The 20,067-nt window shown below is 34.6% G+C and overlaps 1 long non-coding RNA gene and 1 pseudogene across 1 annotated transcript; both read left to right on the top strand.

The window, feature by feature from the left end:
* The first annotated feature begins 8,164 nt into the window (after positions 1 to 8,164).
* LOC128288296 (uncharacterized) lies at positions 8,165 to 8,710 on the top strand. Its single transcript, XR_008278731.1, has 2 exons — positions 8,165 to 8,238; positions 8,338 to 8,710. It is a non-coding gene; the product is annotated as an uncharacterized LOC128288296 (long non-coding RNA).
* An 8,581-nt stretch (positions 8,711 to 17,291) lies between these two features.
* On the top strand, positions 17,292 to 18,170 carry LOC108465603 (major pollen allergen Bet v 1-F/I-like; annotated as a pseudogene).
* The last annotated feature ends 1,897 nt before the right edge of the window (positions 18,171 to 20,067 follow it).

The following is a 20,067-nucleotide window of genomic DNA, read 5'->3' as shown; positions in this document are numbered from 1 at the left end:
CGACATACTCATTTTAAATTCATGCATTTTGCTCATTAAAATCACACAACATACATACCCTACACTCAAACAAAATTGCAATAGTTTGCACCAAGAGAAATCAAGGTTCGCATATTAACTAAGTAGGGGTTTTGCATATGTTACCTTAGCCTACATATTGGAGTTTAAATGCAGTATAATATGCCACTCACCTTAGCAACCATTGCTTCAACCACCATGCTGAAGTAAGCTTTATACTTGTGGAGGCTCTCGAATGCATTGGTACTTTTCATATGTAACACCCCTATCCCGTATCCGTCGTCGGAATAGGTAAAGGGGCATTACGGACTTGAAACTCATATCAGAACAGTAAAAAAATTTTCATTTTCTTGAAGTAAAGATCATTCAATTGGATAATTGCTAGACACAACCAAAGATAAAATTTAAAAAAAAAAACTTACAAAAGTAAACATTCAAAAGATGTCATATTCGCATAGCTTATATATATTAACCAAAATATCCTTCCACTACTAGTCTATTCTATACATGCCATAAGATAATCCAAAACATAGCAGTACCAAACAGTGGATAGTGATAGTGTGACTAGTTGTCGACGATCCCCGAGCACCAGTAGCTTCCAAATGAGATCTATAAAACAGAGGAAACAAAGTAAACGGAGTAAGCATTACAATGCTTAGTAAGTTTTAAGCAAAGTCAACAGATAACAATCAAATTATAACATAGTTGTTCGTATTTTATTTCACTCTTCCTTCGGGCATACCATCCCTTTACCGAATATGCACATCTCATCATATATAATAGCCAGATAAATTCTCACTTGATAGTGATCTCTTATAAACATAGGTACATTACATATTTTCACCTAACTTTCCACATTGACCAAATGCACAATAATCATAGAACAGTCTTATTGCTTTACTCACATTTGCATCACATAACGACCTTGTGATTTAGTCCAAATCAAGCTTAAATATAATCTCAAAATACATACCTGACCAACTTAACGCATTGAACGTATTTATTACCAATTGTTACTGTGAAGTCGTATAATCTTATGCTTTACTCGAATCTTCAAATAAACCTTTAGCTCGAATAGTCCCCACACGTAGTTATCGGGTCTTACCTGCACAAAATCTCCACACGTAGTCATCGGGTCTTACCGGACATAATCTCCACACGTAGTCATCGGGTCTTACCGGAATATATTTCAAGTTTCATGTACATTTAATCACATGTTACAACATTCACATCGACTGTCATATTTGTAATTCATTTGCCTCATCAAATATCTAATAATACACACCTTTCACATTTGGTCATTCGGCCACAATATACACACATCTCCTACATATTTCACATTAGCCATTCGGCTTTACCAAATATACATATCTCATACATATTTCACACTAGCCATTCGGCTTTACCACATATACATATCTCATATATATTTCACATTAGCCATTCGGCTTTACCACATATATATATATCTCATACATATTTCATATTAGCCATTCGGCTTTACCACATATACATATCTCATACATATTTCACACTAGCCATTCGGCTTTACCACATATACATATCTCATGCATATTTCACACTAGCCATTCGGCTTTACCACACATATATATATTTATCTTGTACATCAATTTCAGCAATAGCTTATAAGCAACTCAAATAGTTTCATCAATGTTTACAACAAAATCACATATTCACTACAAGCTGTTTTCCTGAGCAATAGTCACTAAATTATTTATAACTGGAGCTACAAAACTCAAAATCAATTTCCATTAATTTTCCCTGAATATAGACTCATATATCTTCCATCCATAAAATTTTCAGAATTTTAGGTTTGGCCAATAAATACCAGATTTTTCTTAAAATTTCCCCTGTTTCACTGTTTGACTAATCTGACCAGTCTTCACTACGAATCAAATTTCTCATTGTACAGAATTCAAAATATGTTCTATTTGATTTCATTTGAAACTAGACTCATTAAGGAGTCTAAGCATATAAATGTTATCTTATAAACATTTTTGTACAAATTATACTGATTTTCTAAAGAAAGAACAGGGGATTTCGGAGTCATTCTGACACTGTCTCACACAACTTTAAATATCTCTTTATAGGAAATTTCTTTGCTTACACGGTCTCTTTTATAAGAAACTAGACTAATTAAGCTTTGATTACATATTTTATTCAGCCTATAATTCCACACCAACAATTTATAGTGATTTTCTAAAATCACGTTACTGCTGCTGTCCTAAGCAAAATTATTACAATTTGCTCTTAAATTTCCAAGTCTAAACACTTATGAACTTACCATTTGAGTTTAAGACATATCATGGCCACATCATATCTTATTAAATCAACTCATTATGTCCTATTATGATTGAATTTACTCAACGTTTAATCACTTAAAACTTACCTCGGAAGTGGTCGACGACTAGATATCCACGGCTATTCGTTTACTTTCTCTTTTCCCCTATCCGACTTTGGTCCTCTTTGCTCTTAAGCTTAAGTAAAACAATATATTTGCTTAAGTACTTAACTAATATTATTCACTTAACAATCACATTTGGCAATCACATATCATTTAATCTATATCTAAAACAATAGATTTCAATATGTATCATATTTAATAAAACATGCCATGACTCGATTTCATGCTTATTTAATTTATATCTAATTCACATTCACAAGCAAGGAGTCACTTAATTTATCATGCTTCCTTATACATGAATTTAATCATATTGCGAATGTCCTTATGTGTACATGGTACATACATAAGGCATATATATATATATACCTATATATGACCATTACAATTTAAACATTTAATCATAATCGGCAAGCTTTATTTCAACTATTTAAGGTGCAAACATCAATTAACAAACAAACATTATCAACCCATTTTTATTACACGTTTTCCCCAACTTAACACCCCAAATTATCAAACTTTAACAAGTTTAAAATTCATCTAATGACCATTTATAAACTAAGGCATCAACCATTCAAATTCAACTCATCACAACATGGCGAATACACATTTCTCCTACTTCCATTCTAAATAAAAGTTTATCAAGCTTCCATCTTCATTTAACTATGTACCATTTAGAACTATCAATACTTTACACCCTTTAACAAATTATAATCAATTGCCAAATGCATCTTTGACAATTTAAACCACGCAACTCAAATTCTTACAATTTAAGCTTAGAAATTTCTATTCATGTAAATTTTAGCAACATGGAGTCCATTAAACACTCCAAAATTCCATTTGAACAACAATTGTTCAACCTTCTAGCATAATTTCAATCTGACAGCAAGCATTATTTAACATTCAAAGCTGTTTTAATAGACCATCCGAATAGCTTAATTAACACCAATTTATAGCCCTTGAACAATGAATTAAACCCATTCGATTAGCAACAAAACTAAAATTTAACAACCATTGTTTTCTTTTATTTCAAACATGCAGCACCCAATTCCTCCACATATTACAGCACATTCAAATCAGCATTTACATGCTGGAACAATTTGTTTTCAAGCTGCAGTTTCAGCAGTCATTTATGCATTTAATTGTCAAATCGTTACGTCACTACTAACAACTGAAACTTAGTAAGAATAACATAATATTTTAGCTATTAGACTCAATTTATCAACCCCTAATCGGCATGAAAATAGAACCATTAATTTGTTCAAATTTTGGACAGCATAACGAAGGCACAAAATTGGACAAGAGTAATTTTACAACTAATCAAAGAGCTTTTCTTTTCTACAACCCGCATTCATGCCTTCCAACCACAATCCATTATCATTTTTCTTTACAACAAAGTTAAAGATAGAAGGGAGCTTAGAAAGCTTACCAACTTAGGATACAACTCTTAAACAAGCTAAATCCTTAGTTTTCTTCAACATGCAAACTGTCTCCATTTTTCTTTTTGTTGCAGCCCTCTTCTTCTTCTTCGATGGATTACCGAGTTACTTGAAATTTTAGCTACCTAACTAGCTAAAATCATAGTTTTTCCTCCTTCTAGCCATCTTCTAAGCCAAAAATTAAAGCAACCCAACTTTCTTCTTCCTCCCTCAAGTCACGGCAATGGAGGAGCAAGGGTGAGACAACTTTTGTTTCTCCTCCCATTAACTAGTATTTTATTATTTCTCACACAACATTTTAACACAAAATGTTTATAATATGTTTTAACCCATAGCATGGCCGGCCACTACCTAACATTTTGGGTAATTTGACATGCAAGTACAAGCATTTCCTAACATGCATTAATAGATCCTTATAGATTAACCTATCACATTTCAAAAGTGTCACACATAAGTCCTATTTAATAAAATTTACTTTCAATTAACAAAATTCAAACATGCAATTTTCAAACATGCATATATACATATAATAAGCATTAAGTATGACGGTTAATTATTTTTATGACTCGGTTTTGTGGTCCCGAAACCACTTTCCGACTAGGGTCACATTAGGGGTGTCACATCATACACATCAAACACATTACCAAGACATTAATAATAGCAAAAACACCATTAAATCATTCCAAAATCATAGATCAAAGCCTCTTAACCTCTATATTGAAAACTTAATTAGTTTTGTCGAAATAGGTGTTTAACCACACAAATCTCACTTATAAGCTCAGATTCCAACTTCATACATCCTAAATATCATCTAATTATATATTCAAACCATCAATTTCATCCAATTTCACTGATCTAATTTTTTCAAAAAACTAAAGCTTATGTGATCTTTTAAAAGGGGGAAAAACATTCAATTTGCTTAAATTCCTTAAGGATTTGTTAAATTAAGATCAAAAATATTTTAATTAGATCAAAATGAGTAAGAAATCACTTTAAAACCTAAGCATATCCAAGAAACATGAGATCCACCATTTTCAAGCCAAAAATCAACTTATTTTACCAAAATATGAGGTTTCCTCTCTCGATTTTTGTTTCTAAACCTTAATTAAGTTTCTAAACATTCTATTTAACCTATTATTACAAATATAAACATTTAATTTTATCTAATCTCATGAAATTAAAATTTCTAGAAAATTAAGCTTGTAGGAACACACAAAATGGGGACTCAAAATTTATTAAAATTGGATACCGATCTATTAAATTGAGATAAAATAACTTCTATATAGTTAAAAATAGATTAGAAATCAATAAAAATAGTAGGTTTAATCATTATTTTAGATTTCACCATTGTTGAACCAAAATTTGATTAAAAAGCTTTAAATCTTAAAAACTTTCGATACACTCAAATAAATTTCTAATTAGAGAAACAACAACCTTAATCTACTCATAATAAGTCAAGACATTACCTCAATTTGAAGAAAACAACAAGTTGTGGAACTAATTCAAAGTACAACGTGAGAAGAATAACGACAAAATTGATGAGTATTTAATGATTTTTCTTTAAAATTGGAAGGTTTTGAGGTGTTTAGATAGCTCAAGAATCACAAACAATGAGTTAATTTTGAGATAAAAATATCAAATTTGAACTTGGAAAAAATTTATAATCTGAAGCTAAATATTGAATGTGAAGCTAAATGGGAGGGAAGAAGAGGGTTGTTTAAAGAAGATAGGAAGATGAACAGTTTTTTTTAATTAAGGAAAAATTACCTTTTCAAAATTCTCTATTTTTCCTTGTTTTTCAAATCAGTCCTTAGTTTAATTAAAACACATTTTTCTCAATTATTGTCAAACCCGATTTCATTTTAAGTTATTTAATAACTGATCACCTAATCCTAATTTTCACCACCTAATTTAAGATCCAGTAATCATTTTAATATTTTATTATTACCATTATTATTTATTTAATTATTTTATCCTATTTTAATTTCAATGATATTAAACTCAATTTTTCTCTCGAGCCCACATCCTAATACCTAATTCTACTAACCCGGTTGTTGGGATGTGACATATTCCCTTCCCATCCTCCTGTAATCCTCTAGGTAAGATCTTGACCTCCTAGTTGTAGGAAAAAAGCTGGTTTAGAAACGGTTTTTTTTCACAGTAGAAAATTAAAATTTTGAAATCCAAGTTGGTCTGTGATATTTATACTAATATTTTTTTCCTGAAAAGCACTTGTGCTTTATGCGGGATGGATCCATGTCGTTCCACCACGGACTTATATTTGACTTAAGTTTGATGTGGTACAAGTATTTGACGAAAAATATATATTTTAGCATCTGAAGATAACAACGTTAAATTTTGAGTGCTTAATTCATGTTTTAGAGTGGATTTGATGAGACTTTATAATTAGCTAAAAATACTAGCAATTAACTTTCATCAAATTAACCCTAAAACCCTAATGAAATCACACCGATATATTCAAAAATAGAAAACTCGAAAGAAATTGTTAAAATTAAGGTGATGTTTGATAAACTAAAAATTAAGTGTTGAATTTGAATTATAAAAACAAACGTTAATCGATTTGATTGTTAATAGGGCTGGTGTGGTTGGCGAGAGCAATGAAAAGATTTGGCACTCTATTTATACTTGAGCTCTCCCAAAACCGACGGTCAAGATACATTTACATTGACGAACGAGATTAACCATATCCCATGATTTAAGGGATTTACAAGATATTGCCATATCAAATCCTATCTAATATTACAAGATATGATTCCCTCTATTTTTTAAGATTAGTTACCATAGTTGCCTAAGTTGTCATATCTTCGCTATCGGGCCAACCAAGCTTCAATCTGACAAGCTTCTCCAACAGTTCCTTGAATCTGGCCAGCTCTCGTGGGCCAAATGATCTCCATCTAAGCAATAGACCTCCATCGGATGCATTTAGCGCGATGGTCACGGGCTTCAAACTCTGACCCGTGACATTCTCCACCTCCCATTCTCGCAACGTCCTCGTTGCGACTCCCGAATGGCACTGACTTGATTCATCTCGGATCCCACTCGTTGCCAAATGAGTTTATATATAATAAAAAAAGTAAAAATCCTGAAAATGAGGTTAAAGTGCATCTGTATTTGCACGTGAAACTCTATTTATCTAAATTCAGTCTGAATTGATTCAAAAATATTATACACAAATTATTAAAAAAATCTTTTTTTAAAAAATAATAGTGTGGACATCCTATTTTTTATTTTCCAAAAAGCGTGAATTTATTTTATTTTTTATTTTTTTAAGAAAATGGTTTGGGCATCTTCAGATTTTTTTTCTTTAATGTTTTCTGTCTCGTCTCTTAATTCACTTGAAAAAGAAATAGTCCTAAACTCTATTCTATGTATTCACGCCAGTACGGCTGCACCCTTAGGAAGACTTGGACTTATCTAGAATGGTTTCTTTTTTATTATTATTAATTGAATATACATATATCAATTACGTTGAAATATAAAATTCTAATATTTTGTTTCATACAATACATTCAGTTTCCTTCTAGAAAAGGAATAACACCAAATAAACGGTCTATTATTATGTATTGTTTTGTTGATATTTGTATTCACACAAAGAATTTTGATTTTATGGATTCGATTTTGTGAAAATTGTAATGAAGTTAATTTAAAATAAAGGTGACCAAATTATTATTTTTCAAATAAGAAATTGGATCGAGATTTATATATTGAATTGTTTTTGACGTTCTAGAGTAGTGAATTTGAAGTATTATTTCTCAATATGATTTTAAATGAAGTAAATTATTAATATTAAATATGGATAGAATTATAGGACTAGTCGATGCTTCATGTTCAGCATCCTGGACCAGCCAACTTACTACTTTTCATCAATTCCTATAACAGTTAATACTTATATGAGCATTTTCCTTTCTCTCTCTCTCTATATATATGAAGTCATAAATTGGAAATTTCCTTAGACATATCTGGGATACTTTTTTTGACTAATATATACATATATATATATATATAACTCCAATCAAAAATTGAAATAATCATCAAGTTCAGTCTATAAATAATATACTAGTTTTCTAGCTTCCCACACATTAAAACACTCACTCACTCACTCATCCATTTCTTCTTCTCTTCTTTCAGCTCAAAGAAAAGACTTGAAATAATTTTAGAATAATGGGTGTTGTAACTTATGAATTTGAGGTAACCTCCCGGTCGCCCGACCGTGGCTTTTCAAAGCCTTTGTTCTTGAAGGTGCCAAGGTTTACCCAAGGCTGCCCTCATGCAATTAAGAGTGTTGAGCTCAAGGTGATGGTAAGCCGAGAAGTATTGTAAAGATCAACTTTGTTGAAGGTTAGTCACTTCTTTAATTTTCACTTTCTTTAACTCTTTTCTTCTTTGGGTATCTGTTTGACATGAGTATATCGGATAACAAGTATTTTATTTCCTTAGGTCTTCCATTTGTTGAAGCTGATCTCCATGCAGTTGGTATGAAGCAAGTGCAGCTGGAAGGTGGCCATGCAAGCTCGTGACAAGCATGCAGCAACCTTGGTTTTGTGTTGCTGTTGGATTTGAACTAATATTTTGTTCATTTTGAAGTCTAGTTTGCTATAAGCTTTTTGATTGATGTAATTTGATGTTGATGGAGTCATTAACCACTTTGTGTTAATGTACAAGTTAAGTTTTTGTTATTTGAAAAGCTTAGTGGAAGTAGGTATATGTTTAGGTAGAAATTTGACTTGTAAGTTTTTTTTTTATTCTGATATATGTAATGGCAACATGCCAATGGTGATGTATGAATGAAATACACTTCATTTTTCATCAATACTTTCAACTGATTCCATTACTTCTTCTTCTGTCTTCTTTTCTTTTGCTTGATTCCCTCTTGTTTGTTCCGCAAGCATCGTGACTTGCTGCTCAAGCCAAGCTCGACCGGCTGCTCCCTTGCTCGTTAACACCAACAATTGGTATCTAGAGCTCTTGTCTTTGAGGATCTGTTCTGCCTGATTCAAAAACTTGAATGGCTTCTGCTAGCTTCTCTCCAGCAACACCACCAATCTTCACTAGTGAAGGTTTTCATATCTGGGTGGTCAAGATGAAGACATACCTCCAAGCATTTGACTTGTGGGAAGTTGTTAACACAAACATTGAGCCAGCTCCACTGAGGGCCAACCCCACTGTGGCTCAGTTTCGTCAGCATGCAGATGAGAGGACTAAGAGGCACAAGGCTATGTCCTGTATTCAAAATTGTGTTTTTGATGTGATCTTTACTAGGATTATGACTTATGACACCCCAAAACAGGCTTGGGACAAGCTTAAGGAGGAGTTCCAAGGCACTGAGAGAACAAGGCAGCAGCAGCTTCTCAACTTGAGAAGGAATTTCGAGAATCTGAAAATGAAAGAGGAGGAAACTGTTAAGCAATATTCTGACAGGATAATGGCTGTTGTAAACAGCATAAGGCTCCTTGGTGAGCAATTTGATGAAGTAAGAATTGTTGAGAAGGTTCTGTCTACTCTACCAGAGAGATATGAAGCAAAGATATCCTCCTTAGAGGACTCGAGAGACTTGACAAGGATCTCCCTGACTGAGCTTATCAATGCTCTTTATGCTCAGGAGCAAAGAAGAGCTAGCAGGATCGAGGAGCACCAGGAGGGTGCATTTCAGGCCAAAGTCAAGCCTAGCTCAAGTAATGCTGCCTACAAAGGCAAGAAAAATTGGAGGGATAAATCCAAAACTGATGCCTCGAGAAAATGGGATAAACCTTGCAGGCACTGCAAAAGGCCCGGTCATCCAGAGGCCAGATGCTGGTTCAGACCAGATGCTCCATGCCAAAATTGCAAGAAGAAAGGCCATGTTGAGAAGGTCTGCAAAGAGAAAGGGAAACCTGGTCAAAATTAACCACAACTCAAGAGTGAAGAGGCTAGAGTAGCTGAACAAGGCAATGACAATGAAGAACATGTCTTTACAGTTTCATGCTTAGCTACAAAAAACAAGGTCACCAAAGGTTGGCTTCTTGACAGTGGCTGCACTAACCACATGTCACCAGATGCAACTATTTTTAGAACCCTGGACAGAAGCTGCAAAACCAAAGTGAAAATAGGCAATGGTCAGTTCATCAAGGCTGAAGGAAAGGGAGATGTCCACATATGTACCTCTACTGGAGACAAAGTCATCACAAATGTGCTTCTGGTACCTGAGATTGATAGAAACTTACTCAGCATTGCTCAACTACTGGATAAGGGTTATTCTGTTTTGTTCAAGGGCCAAGAGTGCAAAATCACAGATCCAAATGGAATAAGCCTCGTGAAAGTCACTATGAGTGACAAATGTTTTGAAGTCAACTAGTCAGGTGACTCAGCCCATGTTGCTTCAACAGAAGACACCAAGCTTTGGCATCAAAGACTTGGTCATGCCAATTTTAGATCGTTGGCTCAAATGGCTAGCAAGGAACTGGTTGAAAACTTCACCAAGTCAGTACAAGGTGAAGATGTCTGTGAGGTTTGTCAAATTGAAAAGCAAGCCAGGCTTCCATTCCCTACAAAAACATCCTGGAGAGCTTCAGCTAAGTTGGAATTGGTGTATTCAGATGTCTGTGGCCCTATGAGGACAGAATCTTTGAATGGAAGTAAGTATTTCATTCTTTTTATTGATGATTATACCAGATTCTGTTGGATTTTCTTTTTGAAACACAAGTCAGAGGTAGCTCAAGTATTTGTGAAGTTCAAGGCTGCAGCTGAAACAGAAACAGACTCCAAGTTGAAGACAATCAAAACTGATAATGGAACAGAGTACACCTCAGCTCAATTCAAAGCATTATGCAATAAAGCTGGTGTTAAACATCAGTTAACTAATGTCTATACACCTCAGCAGAATGGGGTCAGTGAAAGAAAAAATAGAAGTCTATTGGATATGGCTAGATGTCTCTTGTTTGAGAAGAAATTGCCTAAAAACTTATGGGCTGAAGCAGTTAACACTGCAGTCTACTTACAAAACAGGCTTCCAACCAAAGCCTTAGAACAAAAGACTCTATTTGAAGCCTGGTTCGGATTCAAACCTTCTGTAGAGCACCTTAGGGTGTTTGGTTGTCTCTTATACTTGACTGCAACGAGGCCAGATATCATGTTTGCAGTAAGTTTACTCTCTAGATTCATGCACTGCTGCAATGTGCTGCATTTTCAAGCTGCAAAAAGAGTGCTAAGATACATTAAAGGTACTCTAAATCATGGTCTGTTATTTAGCAAGGCTGAAAAACTAAAGTTGACAAGTTACACAGATAGTGATTGGGCTGGTTCTAAAGAAGATATGAAAAGTACATCAGGATATGCTTTCACATTGGGATCAGCAATGGTTTGTTGGAGTTCCAAAAAACAGTCTTTAGTGGCTCAATCAATAGCTAAGGCCGAGTATGTAGCTGCTGCTAGTGCAGTAAATCAAGCCATTTGGCTAAGGAAAATCCTAGCAGATTTGAACCTTTCCCAAAAGGAAGCAACAGAGATACTTTGTGACAACAAGTCTACTGTTACAATTGCAAAGAATCCTGTCTTCCATGGTAGAACTAAGCACTTTGACATAAAGTTGCATGTAATAAGGGAGATGGAGCAAGCTTGTGAAATAAAGCTGGTTCATTGCAATTCGAAGGCTCAAATAGCTGACATTTTGACTAAGGGTCTAAGTACATCAAGGTTCAACAAGCTAAGAAGATTGATGGTAGTTTGCAGCATGGAGCTCAAGGAGGAGTGTTGAAGCTGATCTCTATGCAGTTGGTATGAAGCAAGTGCAGCTAGAAGCTGGCCATGCAAGCTCGTGACAAGCATGCAGCAACCTTGGTTTTGTGTTGCTGTTGGATTTGAACTAATATTTTGTTCATTTTGAAGTCTGGTTTGCTATAAGCCTTTTGATTGATGTAATTTGATGTTGATGGAGCTGTTAACTAGCTTTGTGTTAATGTACAAGTTAAGTTTTTGTTATTTGAAAAGCTTAGTGGAAGTAGGTATATGTTTAGGTAGAAATTTGACTTGTAAGTTTTTTTTTATTCTGATATATGTAATGGCAACATGCCAATAGTGATGTATGAATGAAATACACTTCATTTTTCATCAATACTCTCAACTGATTTGTGACAGCCCAAAATTGACCCTAGTCGGAATGTGGTTTCGGGACCACAAAACCGAGGCATAAAAATAATTAAAAATTTATTTTGATGCCTATAATATGTGTGTGCTCATGTATGACATTTTATGATGATTGATTTAGTGTTATAAAGGTGAATTCCACTAGAAAGGACTTAGTAGTGAACTTTGAAAGTACGATAGGGAAATGTGTGATGACTAATTAAAGCATGCATGCAAAATAATGGACTTGCATGTCAAATTCCCCTTTTTACAAGTGATGGCCGGCCATGACAAAGAGATATGGGCTAAATAAGCATGAAACATGTTTTGTTGGGCATTAGGGAGAAATAATAAACAAATAAGCATGGGTAAGAAAAGAATGAAAAAAAATGTGTGTGAGAGTAGCATTCCCCCATTACCGTGCAACCAAGAAGAGAAAAAAAATTTGTTCATCCTTGTTCTCTCCTTTTGGCCGAAAATACTAAGAGGAGAAGAGATTTTGCTTTATTTCCTTTGTTTAGAAGAGATCTAGAAGGATATTTGGCTAAACTTGCATCAAGATTGAGGTATGTATGAGGTTGTGTCATGAGATTCATGCATGTTTTAGTTGCCAACTTGATGTTCATGTTAGCCATGGTTCAAATCCTTGTTATGCCATGGAAGTGGTATTTGGTCAAGGTTGGTATTGTGGTAAAGCCATTGCATGTTAAGTGTGAAGCTTGATGATGATGCATGCAATGATGGATTGTCTACTCTTGAAATTTCTTTGTAGCCATCTTGAGTAAGACTTTGAGTTTTCTTTTTGTTTAACCATGATTGAAGATGAAAGGGCATGATTGTGATGTATTCGGCCATGATGCATTCATGAGCATGGTTCATGCTTCTTGCATGTTAGTTAAAATTTGTGTTTTGGATGGCTATATGGACACCTTGAAATTCGCCATGCTCATATATGTATATATATGTTTGCACATGATGTTTTGGTTATGAAGTAAGTGATGAATATGTTTGTTTAAAGAAGAAGATGTTGAAGAATGTTTGTGAAATTGCAAGCACATTCGGCCTAGCACACATATGAGTGCTTGATGCTATATTATAAGTTTTGAGCTACAATATGCAAAGCATTAACTAGTAAAATGCATGCTGATTTTGTGTGGTATTAAGTGCATAATTGGCCTCAACATGGACATGTATATTCGGCCTTAGGGAGCCTATTGATGGCCTTAGCTTTTCCTTGATGCTCGAATGAATTGTATTGAATTGCTTGATGTAGTATAAAATGTGCATGACCATTGTGTATTCAAGCTAAAGGGTGGCCATATGACCATTTAAACTCCTTGTCATATTCGCCATAAGCTAGCACAATGAGGTTTTAATAAATTGAATTTGTTTGAATTAGCTCAAGAGCTTAGAGGGCAACAATTGGACAAGGGAAGGAAAAAGTGATCGAATAGCCGTAAAAGCCGTTCGACAATATCCGAGGTAAGTCCTCAAGAAGTGACCCTACTTGAATTATGTGAAATGAAATATGGATGTATATTGATTATTGATTTATGTGTGTATGAGTATTTGAATGATACCGGGCTAAGTCCCAAGGCGATTATGCTTGTGATTATATTTGCGTTTGAGCCTTAGTAACGGAAATGAAATATGAATGTCTAATGATTATTGATGCATGTGTGCATGAGCAATTGAATGATATCCGGCTAAGTCCCAAGACATTTATGCTGGAAATTATATCCGGTTAAGACCAAGGCAATTGTGCTAGTGGCTACATCCGGCTAAGACCAAGACATTCGTCGAGTCATTCTATCCGGGCTAAGACCAAGGCATTCGTGCACGTGGTTATATCCGGTTGTATTCAAGAAGCTTGGGCTGGAGGTGAGTGTTGGTTGCTGTAATAAATTCAATTAGTACGCTCGAAAGGCCCAAAGAATAAGGTATGTTTATATGTGCATTGGAAAGTCGACATGTTTGAGCAACATTCGCTCAATCGACTAACAATTTCAGCTATTGAATAGGTTGATACCTTGTGAAAGTATATAATGATGAAGTGGGAAGTAAGAATGATTATGTGAATGTGTATTAATGAAATGATGCATTTGGCTATGTGAATGTATTGCTTTAATTAAAGCTGATTTTATTCCTTGGGACTTACTAAGCATAAAATGCTTACCCGTTGCTTTGGCTCTCTGTTTTATAGATTTTGCTCGATAGCAATCGGATTTGGGATCATTAAAGTCGAAGTCATCCACACTATCAACGCCTCCATTTTGGTATAAATTTTTGGTTGAACTTTGAAATGGCATGTATAGGACTACCCCTTTGTTGGTTTAAATATGCTGTGATGTATATGTGTTCGGTCATGCGAAAATGGCTCGTAAAAGTGAAGTACGAACTTAGACTATTTGCGGTTTGTGTATATATATATGGTGTCATGATGTGATTATGGATTGGAAGTGGGAATGTTGGTCACATGATCAGCCATTGGTATGGTTAAAATGATCATATGTGAACCTATGTATGGCAAGACTAGTTGGTTCATGGAGACTACAAAATAGGTAAGACCTACCTTCGAAACATATGCTGCCAGCTGCAGTGACGTGAATGTGAAAAATCACCAAAATTTGTAGGGATGGTATTAAATAGTGAATAAGCTATGTAAATGAACCTTGTTGAGTCTATTTTCATATGGAAGAAACGAAATGGTCATAGGAGTTACATGTTAAGAGATATTAAAGCTATTGTGAGACAGGGCCAGAATGGTTTCTAGGTCCCATGTCGCAACTTTAAAAATTTACTATAAATTATCCAGAAAGAATTAGGAGTCATACCTTATATGTACAGATTCCATTTTGAGTCTAGTTTCATTAGAAACAAACGGAACCAGTATTAAACCCCTGTACAGAGAGATATTCAAGTTGTAACGCGCGAAGGTCAAAGCAGTCGATTCCCTGTAACATGGGTAACTTTAACTAATAAACTGTACCAATTGGCCCAACCAAAAATTCTAGAAATAAATCCATGGATGGATATATGAGTCTAAATTCAGGGAAAATTTACGAAACCAGTTTCTGAGTTTTGGAACTCGAGATATGATTTTTAAGGCGACGGTGATGCAGTTTTCCAGCCTGACTGGAAATGTCAAATTGGTGGGCAAAATATGTGGACTTGGCTTGTTAACCCCTCGTGTCCGACACCGGCGATGGTCTCGGGTTCGGGGTGTTACATGATTCCATTACTTCTTCTTCTGTCTTCTTTTCTTTTGCTTGATTCCCTCTTGTTTGTTCAGCAAGCATCTTGACTTGCTGCTCAAGCCAAGCTCGACCGGCTGCTCCTTTGCTCGTTAACACCAACACCATTCCAATATATAAAGCACATGATTGGAGGATATGATGAAAACAATTTGTCATACAGTTACAGCTTGATCGAAGGTGGACCTCTAGGGGACAAGCTTGAGAAAATCAGCTATGAGAACCAATTTGTGGCTGCTGCAAGTGGAGGAAGTGTTTGCAAGAGCTCGATCAAATTTTACACCGTTGGCGATTATGTAATCACTGAAGATGAAATCAAGGCTCTTATTCAAAGGAGTGAGGTAGTTTACAAGGCTATTGAAGCTTACCTCTTGGCTAACACCGATGCTTGCAACTAAGATATTAATTTGTTTTCCATTGTTATATTAATAAGACTGGTGGTCTTGTGATTTGATCATCTTTATTTTTATTATACTCGAGTTTGAGTTGTATTATCTTTGATATATATAATGAAATAAAATAAACATATAAGCATACAAAACAATTGGGTTTTACCTCATTTATATTTTGAAAAGACAAATTTTCTTTCATATATTCTTTGTGTTAGTAATATCTCAAGCTCAACAAAGTTTGTTTTTAGATAATCAATTTTATTTTAAATCCAAAAGAAAGCATAGAAATTACTACAGTGTAATCATGGAGTAGCCATATGTTTTTAATTTTCGCATATACTACGTGATTATATATAATATTTACATTATAAGTAGTGAAAATCATTAGTTGACTGGTTTGATCGTTAATGGTGCTAATGTGGTTGATGGCAGCACGAGTAGATGACAAGTGACATGATGTGGGAGGAATGATAATTTGGCATGATGTATACCACATCAACAAAAAAATACGTTTTAAAAAAAATAAAAAATAAAAAATTACATCTTGAATGCACATAGAGAAAAGGTTGTCTAGATTCATTCTAGATAAGTGAAAAGCTATAAAAGAGAATAAATAAAATATTAATAATCATTTAGAAATTCTAAAAATTAAAGTTATTGATAATTTATAAAATTATAAATTTAATAACACAACACATTTAGAATGAACCTAAACAAAGAGTTGTTTAGTTTCAAATGAGCTAGGACAACCATCTTTCTTGTTAATTAATAAAAATTAAAGTTGGCAATTCTTGTTCATTAAGGAACATTTCTTGTGACTGCATTCAGTAAATAATCAAAGTGTGTTATTTGGTTAATGTCTTAAGTTTTCAGGGGGAAAATTTAGAGGAGAGTTGTATAGATCTTAGTTACTAAAGTGATGAGTCCAATATAGAGAGTGTTAGAGGTTGAAATCACATATTGTACGTATTGCTAAGGTAGTAGATTATATTTCTGGACAAGACCCAGCAAACATAATAAAACCGAACCAAGTAAACATATTGTGTGTTGTTAATTTTTTTTTACCTTGTTCTTACTCAATGCCTCAATTTGCTTGGATTCAACACTGTTTGAATTCACTTGCAAGTATGGTTTAATAACTTTCAATCTTAAATATTCAAAATCGTCAAATACCTCATTAAATAAATTGACTTGCATCTTCTTAGGAAAAAGTAAAAGAATAAATCATTAACTAAATCTGGTCTTTTTATTCTAGATATCTCAAGACAAAGTGACTATTTCAACTATAATGCCACATTTTAAATGTGATTTTCCTCAAATCATACCAAACTTAAACAAGTACCATATCATACCAATTCACACACATTTCACATATGAAAAACACATTCAAACTATTCACAATCATTACATTTAAAACATCATATTATCATAGAGACCGACAGATATCAATGCAAGCTAAAACATACAAAAAACCATCAAAATGAGAGAGCTAAGCTCAATTTCATAGATACTATCTTAGTTCTCTCTATAAATACTATCTAGTTCTCTATCTTCCCACACATCGAAACACTCACTCAATCACCAATTCCTTCTTCACTTCTATCAACACAAAGAAAAGACTTGAAAAGTCTGAAGTGATTTTAGAATAATGAGTGATGTCACTTATGAGTTTGAGGTAACCTCCAAGTCTCCCTAGCTAATATTTTCAATGCCTTTGTTCTTGAAGGTGCCAAGGTTTACCCTAAGGTTGCCTGTCATTCAATTAAGAGTGTTGGCTCGAAGGTGATGATAAGCCTAGAAGTATTGTAAAGATCAACTTTGTTAAAGGTTAGTTAGTTCTTTAATTTTCGGTTTCTTTGAACTTGAAGCTACAAATTTTCATGTCCGGAAGATCAATTGACTTGCGATGAATTTTTGGATGGTTGATTAGAGCAAAATTGTTTTCTTGTGATTCTTTTAGCAGTTTTTTTCTCGATTCTTCAAGCAGTCATGGGAATCCATTCTTCATCCTTTAATTTACAAAAGATTATTTCTTGGAGAGTTTATTAGAGCCATTAATTGAATTTTTTAGTGTTTATATCTTAAACGATTCAATTGGGCACTTATTCATCTATCCATCATATCCATCGATTTATTCGATCAATCTTCCACTTTAGAATTTCCATTTTATTTATTTATTTATTGTTTAAAATTTTTATTTATTGTTCCTAATTTTAAATATTTATTTTGAATTTCCATGATGAAAACAATTTGTCATACTATTACAGTTTGATCGAAGGCGGACCTTTGGGGACAAGCTCCGAAAATTAGCTATGAGAACCAATTTGTGGTCACTGCAATCTGGAGGAAGTGTTTGCAAGAGCTCGATCAAATTTTACACCATTAGCGACTATACTCGATCAAATTTTACACCATTGGCGACTATGAAATCACTGAAGATGAAATCAAGGCTCTCATTCAAAGGAGTGAGGTAGTTTACAAGGCTATTGAAGCTTACCTCTTGGTTAATATCGATGCTTGCAACTAAGATATTAATTTGTCTTTCCATTGTTATATTAATAAGAGTGGTGGTCTTGAGATTTGATCATCTTTATTTTTGTTATACTCAAAGAGTTTGAGTTGTATTATCTTTGATATATATAATGAAATAAAATAAACATACAAACTTATAAAAATAATTGGGTTTTACCTCGTGTATATTTTGTAAAGACTCTACAAATTTTCTTTCATATATCCTTTGTGTTAGCAAAATCTGAAGCTCAACAAAGTTTCTTATAGATAATTGAATTTTTATTTTAAATCCAAAAGAAAGCATAAAAACTGCTACAATATAATCATGGTGTAGCCATATGTTTTCAATTTTTACTTATACCCTACAATCTGTAGCCATTGTAATTTTATTTACATTCAATAAAATATGTAATTTGAGTCTTTTATTGACCTTAGGGGTCAAATGAGGCCTGAAGGTGAGCTAATATGCTTTGTGAGCGTGCAGGAGACCATTAGAAGGTGCGCTAACTTGATACTAGTCATTGCGTTGCAACATGTAGAGTTAAATGTTGCAACATAGGGAGCATAATAGAAGAATTTCAAGACTACCTTTGATGTCGCGACACATCCTGAGGATGTCGCAATACACCTTTGAAGATACCCTGAATGTAACGCCCCAAAATTCTTATATTTAGATTGTGCAAGTATGTTGAATAATTAGATTTGGACGATCCAGCAGAGATAGCCAGGTTGAAAATGGATGATCATGATGTTCAGGATAAATATAGGAGTTTGGAAAAAAGACTCAAAGCAATAGAAGGTACTGAAGCCTTCTCTGCATTGAGTGCCAAAGAGCTCAGTTTGGTGCCCGATCTGGTTCTATCTTCGAAATTCAAAGTACCAGATTTCAAAAATACGATGGCACGAGATGTCCAAAGGCACACCTTGTCATGTTTTTCAAGAAGATAACCGGCTATGTGAATGAAGATAAGCTGCTCATACACTGCTTTCAGGATAGCTTAGTTGGATCAGCTCTTCGATGGTATAACCAGCTGAATAGAGAAAGGATCCGATCATGGAAGGATTTAGCGTCAGCGTTCTGTGAACAGTCCAAACACGTATCCAATATGGTGCCTGACCGAATGACTCTGCAAATGATGGAGAAGAAACCAACGGAGACCTTCAGGCAATACGCCCAAAGGTGGAGAGATATCTCGGCCCAAGTGGAGCCTCCACTGACTAAGACTGAGATAATGGTCCTTTTCATCAACACGTTGAAAGTGTCATTCTATGACAAGTTGGTAGGAAATGCCACAAAGGACTTTTCGGATATTGTGATATCCGGGGAACTTATTGAGAATGCCATCAAGAGTGGAAGGATGGAAGGTTCTGACAGTTCAAGAAGGGCAGCATCCGTAAAGAAAAGAGAGCCAAAACTCATATGGTGGGAGCTGGAAGCCACTATACTCCAAACCCATACTCAAACCAACCACGATCGCAATATCACTCATCCCCAAACGTCTATTTTCCTCCCCAAAACCCTTACTACCAAGCACCACCTCATTACCCTTCTTACCCCGTCTACGCCACAAATAACCAAAGACCAGTCACTACGTTTCCACAGAATACCATGCCAGCTCGAAACCAACCTAAAGATGAACAAAGACTGACAAGATCCAATCTTGAAAAACCCCAATTCACCCCAATTCTCGTGTCATACGGAGAGCTGTACCCAAAACTGTTGGAAAAACAATTAATATCCCCACATTATATGGCATCCCTAAGCCTCCCTACCCAAAATGGTACGATCCTAATGCCAGTTGCATGTACCACGCCGGAAACCAGGGGCATTCTACAGAAAATTGTCTAACCTTTAAAAGGAGGGTTCAAGGTCTTATCGATGCAGGCATCTTACAATTTGATGGTACTAGCAA

Source organism: Gossypium arboreum, unplaced genomic scaffold (genome assembly GCF_025698485.1).
Source record: "Gossypium arboreum isolate Shixiya-1 unplaced genomic scaffold, ASM2569848v2 Contig00198, whole genome shotgun sequence".
NCBI classification, from domain to species: domain Eukaryota; kingdom Viridiplantae; phylum Streptophyta; class Magnoliopsida; order Malvales; family Malvaceae; genus Gossypium; species Gossypium arboreum.
The sequence above is the reverse complement of the archived record's forward strand: the minus strand, read 5'-3'. Positions and strand labels throughout refer to the sequence as shown.